Source organism: Oryzias melastigma, linkage group LG18 (assembly GCF_002922805.2).
Source record: "Oryzias melastigma strain HK-1 linkage group LG18, ASM292280v2, whole genome shotgun sequence".
Classification (NCBI taxonomy): domain Eukaryota; kingdom Metazoa; phylum Chordata; class Actinopteri; order Beloniformes; family Adrianichthyidae; genus Oryzias; species Oryzias melastigma.
The window spans coordinates 17,704,915-17,711,110 of NC_050529.1; the positions used below are offsets into that span (position 1 = coordinate 17,704,915).

The window sequence follows — 6,196 nt, forward strand, 5'->3', positions numbered from 1 at the left end:
GATAGTTGGTGCATCTAAGAACATGTTGATTCTTCTGCTAGTTCAAATGTTTTCAGGATAGAGATAAGCCACTGTGACAGACTAAAACAGGCGCTGTGGCTTAGCTGGTTAAAGCGCCTGTCTAGTAAACAGGAGATCCTGGGCCCAAATCCCAGCAGTGCCTCTTTCGACATAGTCAACACCATTTGCCATTTATGCAAAAAAAAAAAAAAACAAACAGTGAATTGAAGAGAATATTGTCAACTGGTGAAAGTTCTTGAAGAAATGCAGTGTTTGTCCTTAAAAAGAAACGTGTAGTTCCACATACAATCATAAGAAAAGTACAAACAATTTGAAAACAGGCTACATTCCTTTAAAAATTGGTGCATCTATAAAGATGTTGATTCTTCTTCAGTTTCAAATGTTTTCAGGGAAAGAGATAAACCACTGTGACAATCTAAACAGGGCGCTGTGGCTTAGCTGGTTAAAGCGCCTGTCTAGTAAACCGGAGATCCTGGGTCCAAATCCCAGCAGTGCCTCTTACAACAAATACATGTTCCTAAAACCCAACCCTCTTAAAAACTGGAACAGACAAATATTGTGGGTCAAAGAGAAAAAAATGTTGGTAGGAAAGTATTAACTCATATCACATGCCTATGATTGGGCAATAAAATAATCTTGGCTTTAAAACTGATTTGTTTATTAAAATATAAAAAAAAAGTTAGAAAACAGTCAAAATCTCAAGAACTTTTTTTCTGTCCAAAAACGTGTTTTATTTCAGCGAGATTGCAAAAACATTTTTCTACATGTGACACAGAGGCACTGTGGCTTAGTGGTTAAAGCACCTGTCTCGTAAACGGGAGATCCTGGGTCCAAATCCAAGCAGTGCCTCTTATAACATTGTCAACACCAATGGTCATTAATGCCAAAAATTCTGTGAACTGAAGAGAATATTGTCAATTGGTAAAAATTCTTGAAGACAAAGTAATGTTTGTGTCCTTAAAAAGAAATGTTTATTTCCTAATACATTTATAAAAAAAAGAACAAACAGTTTGAAAACAAGCTACGTTACTTGAAAATTAGTGCATCTAAGAACATGTTGATTCTTCTTCTATTTCAAATGTTTTGGGGGATAAAGATAAACCACTGTGACAAACTAAACAAGGTGCTGTGGCTTAGCTGGTTAAAGCACCTGTCTAGTAAACAGGAGGTCCAAATCCCAGCAGTTCCTCGTTCAACAGTATTAAAACCACGGGCAATAAAGGTATAAAAAAAATTGTTGAATTGAAGGAAATACGGTTCCATGCCATGGCTGACACGTCTCTGCAGCATTGAGTGGCAGTCAGGAACCTTACCACTGGACTGGCAGACTGGGGTGGTGGTTTCCCTTTTCAAGAAGGGGGACCGGAGGGTGTGTTCCAACTCCCGGGGAATCACACTCCTCAGCCTTCCTGGGAAAGTCTATGCCAGGGTACTGGAGAGGAGACTCCATCCAATAGTCGAACCTCAGATTCAAGTACTACAGTGCGATTTCCGTCCTGGTCGTGGAACAGTGGACCAGCTCTACGCCCTCTTCAGGGTGCTGGAGGGTTCGTGGGAGTTCGCTCATCCAGTCCATATGTGTTTTATGGATTTGGAGAAGGCGTTCGACCGCGTTCACCGTGGTGTCCTGTGGAGGGTGCTCTGGGAATATGGGGTCCGGGGAGCCTTACTCAGGGCTGTCCGGTCTCTGTATGACCGGAGCAGGAGCTTGGTTCGCATGGCCGGCAGTAAGTCTGACCTGTTCCCGGTGCATGTTGCACTCCGGCAGGGCTGCCCTTTATCACCAGTTCTGTTCATAGTCTTTATGGACAGAATTTCTAGGCGCAGCCAGGGGCCGGAGGGGGTCTGGTTTGGGGACCACAGGATTTCCTCTCTGCTCTTTGCAGATGATCTTGTTCTGTTGGCTCCATCGAACCGGGACCTCCAGCATGTATTGGAGCGGTTTGCAGCTGAGTGTGAAGCGGCCGGGATGAGGGTCAGCACCGCTAAGTCTGAGGCCATGGTTCTCGACCGGAGAAAGGTAGTTTGCCCTCTCTCGATGGGTGGAGTGCTCCTGCCTCAGGTGGAGGAGTTTAAATATCTTGGGGTCTTGTTCACGAGTGATGGAAGATCGGAGCGTGAGATCGACAGGCGGATTGGAGCTGCGTCCGCTGTTATGCGTTCGCTGTACCGGTCCGTTGTAGTGAAAAGAGAGCTGAGCCAGAAAGCAAAGCTCTCAATTAACCGGTCGATCTTTGTTCCAGTACTCACCTATGGTCATGAGTTCTGGGTCGTGACTGAAAGAACAAGATCCCGACTACAAGCGGCTGAAATGAGTTTTCTCCGTAGAGTGGCTGGACGCTCCCTTAGAGATAGGGTGAGAAGCTCGGTCACCCAGAGAGAGCTCGGAGTAGAGCCGCTTCTCCTCCGCATCAAGAGAAGCCAGTTGAGGTGGTTCGGGCATCTGGTCCGGATGCCTCCTGGACACCTCCCTGGTGAGGTGTTCCGGGCATGTCCCACTGGGCGGAGGCCCCGGGGAAGACCCAGGACACGCTGGAGAGACTATGTTTCTCGGCTGGCCTGGGAACGCCTCGGAGTCCCCCCCGAGAAGCTGGAAGAGGTGGCCGGGAGAGGGAAGTCTGGGCATCTTTGCATAGACTGCTGCCCCCGCGACCCGGTCCCGGATAAAGCGGAGGAAGATGGATGGATGGATGGACGGTTCCATGCCAGAAGATCTTGAAGACAAAGTAATGCTTTTGGCCTTTAAAAGGAAATGTTTAGTTCCTAATACATTTATAAGAAAAGAAAAAACAATTTGAAAACAGGCTACATTCCTTATAAAATTGGTGCATCTAAGAACATGTTGATCCTTCTTCTATTTCAAATGTTTTGGGGGATAAATATAAACCACTGTGACAAGCTAAACAAGGCGCTGTGGCTTAGCTGGTCAAAGCGCCTGTCTAGTAAACAGGAGATCCTGGGTCCAAATCCCAGCAGTGCCTCTTACAATAAATGTATATTACTTAATCCCATCTTTGTTAAAAACTAGAACAGACAAATATCGTGGGTCTAAGAGAAAAAAATGTTGTTGGTAGGAAAGTAGTAACACAAATCACATACCTGTGATTGGTCAATCAAATACTATTTGCTTTAAAACTAATGTATTTACAGAAATGTAAAAAAAAGTTAGAAAACAGTCAAGATCTCAAGAACCTTTTTTTGTCCAAAAATGTGTTTTATTTCAGCGAGATTGCAAAAACATTTTTCTACATCTGACACAGAGGCGTTGTGGCTTAGTGGTTAAAGCACCTGTCTCGTAGACAGGAGATCCTGGGCCTAAATCTCAGCAGTGCCTGTTATAACATTAGCAAATCCACTGGCACATTAAGCAAAAAGAATCAATTAATTGAAGAGATTGTTGTCAATTGGTAAAAGTTCTTAAAGACAAAGTAATGTTTCTGTCCTTAAAAAGAAATGTTTAGTTCCTAATACATTTATAAGAAAAGAATAATTTGAAAACAGGCTACATTCCTTGAAAATTAGTGCATCTCAGAACATGTTGATTCTTCTTCTATTTCAAATGTTTTGGGGGATAAAGATAAACCACTGTGACAAACTAAACAAGGCGCTGTGGCTTAGCTGGTTAAAGCACCTGTCTAGTAAACAGGAGATCCTGGGTCCAAATCCCAGCAGTGCCTCTTATAACATTGTCAACACCACTGGCCATTTATGCCAAAGAAATTCAATTAATTGAAGAGAATAATGTCCATTGGTACAAGTTCTTGAAGACAAAGTAATGTTTGTGTCCATAAAAAGCCATTTTTAGATCCTAATACATTTATAGGAAAAGAACAAACAATTTGAAAACAGGCTACATTCCTTGAAAATTGGTGCAACTCAGAACATGTTGATTCTTCTTCTATTTCAAATGTTTTGGGGGATAAAGATAAACCACTGTGACAAACTAAACAAGGTGCTGTGGCTTAGCTGGTTAAAGCGCCTGTATAGTAAACAGGAGATCCTGGGTCCAAATCCCAGCAGTGCCTCATTCAAAAATAGTGTATTACTTAAAACCATCTTTGTTAAAAACTGGAACAGACAAATATCGTTGGTCAAAGAGAAAAAAATATTTTTGGTAGGAAAGTAGTAACACATATCGCATACCTTTGATTGGGCAATCAAATATTATTGGCTTTAAAACTAATGTATTTATTTAAATATAAAAAATGATAGAAAACAGTCAAAATCTCAAGAATATTTTTTTGTCCAAAAACACGTTTTATTTCAGCGAAATTGCAAAAACATTTTTCTACATCTGACACAGAGGCACTGTGGCTTAGTGGTTAAAGCACCTGTCTCGTAAACAGGAGATCCTGGGTCCAAATCCCAGCAGTGCCTCTTATAACATTGTCAACACCAATGGTCATTTATTCCAAAAGATTCAGTGAATTGAAGAGAATATTGTCAATTGGTAAAAGTTCTTGAAGACATAGTAATGTTTCTGTCCTTAAAAAGAAATGTTTCTTTCCTAATACATTTATAAGAAAAGAACAAACAGTTTGAAAACAGGCTACATTCCTTGAAAATTAGTGCATCTAAGAACATGTTGATTCTCCTTCTATTTCAAATGTTTTGGGGGATAAAGATAAACCACTGTGACAAACTAAACAAGGTGCTGTGGCTTAGCTGGTCAAAGCGCCTGTCTAGTAAACAGGAGATCCTGGGTCCAAATCCCAGCAGTGCCTCATTCAACAGGATCAAAACCTCTCGCAATAAAGGAATAAACAAAAAAATGTTGAATTGAAGAAAAAACAGTTCCATGCCAGAAGATCTTGAAGACAAAATAAAGCTTTTGGCCTTTCAACGGAAATTTTTCATTCCTAATAAATTTATAGGAAAAGAACAAACAATTTGAAAACAGGCTACATTCCTTATAAAATTGGTGCATCTCATAACATGTTGATTCTTCTTCCATTTCAAATGTTTTGGGGGATAAAGATAAACCACTGTGACAAACTAAACAAGGCGCTGTAGCTTAGCTGGTAAAAGCGCCTGTCTAGTAAACAGGAGATCCTGGGTCCAAATCCCAGCAGTGCCTCTTACAACAAGTGCATATTCCTTAAACCCATCTTTGGTAAAAACTGGAACAGACAAATATCGTGGGGCAAAGAGAAAAAAATGTTGTTGGTAGGAAAGTAGTAACACATATCACATACCTGTGATTGGGCAATCAAGTATTATTTACTTTAAAACTAATGTATTTATAGAAATGTAAAAAAAATGTTAGAAAACAGTCAAAACCTCAAGAACCTTTTTTTTGTCCAAAAGCGTGTTTTATTTCAGCGAGATTGAAAAAACATTTTTCTACATCTGACAGAGAGGCACTGTGGCTTAGTGGTTTAGTGGTTAAAGCACCTGTCTTGTAGACAGGAGATCCTGGGTCCAAATCTCAGCAGTGCCTGTTATAACATTGTCAAATCCACTGGCACTTTGAGCAAAAAGAATCAATTAATTGAAGAGAATGTTGTCAATTGGTAAAAGTTCTTAAAGACAAAATAATGTTTCTGTCCTTAAAAAGAAATGTTTATTTCCTAATACATTTATAAGAAAAGAATAATTTGAAAACAGGCTACATTCCTTGAAAATTAGTGCATCTAAGAACATGTTCATACTTCTTCTGTTTCAAATGTTTTGGGGGATAAAGATAAACCACTGTGACAAACTAAACAGGGTGCTGTGGCTTAGCTGGTTAAAGCACCTGTCTAGTAAACAGGAGATCCTGGGTCCAAATCCCAGCAGTGCCTCATTCAACTGGATCAAAACCACTTGTGATAAAGTTATAAATAAAAAAATGTTGCATTTGAAGAAAAAAAAGTTCCATGCCAGAAGATCTTGAAGACAAAGTAATGCTTTTGGCCTTTAAAAGGAAATGTTTAGTTCCTAATACATTTATAGGAAAAGAACAAACAATTTAAAAACAGGCTACATTCCTTATAAAATTGGTGCATCTCAGAACATGTTGATTCTTCTTCTATTTCAAATGTTTTGCGGGATAAAGATAAAGAACTGTGACAAACTAAACAAGGTGCCGTGGCTTAGCTGGTTTAGGCGCCTGTCTAGTAAACAGGAGATCCTGGGTCCAAATCCCAGCAGTGCCTCATTCAAAAAATGTGTATTACTTAAACCCATCTTTGTT

At 40.3% G+C, this 6,196-nt stretch overlaps 2 non-coding genes across 2 annotated transcripts; both read left to right on the top strand.

The window, feature by feature from the left end:
• The first annotated feature begins 797 nt into the window (after window positions 1-797).
• trnat-cgu lies at window positions 798-870 on the top strand. Its single transcript has one exon. It is a non-coding gene; the product is annotated as a tRNA-Thr (tRNA).
• Window positions 871-4,325: 3,455 nt separating this feature from the next.
• On the top strand, window positions 4,326-4,398 carry trnat-cgu. Its single transcript has one exon. It is a non-coding gene; the product is annotated as a tRNA-Thr (tRNA).
• Window positions 4,399-6,196: the final 1,798 nt, after the last annotated feature.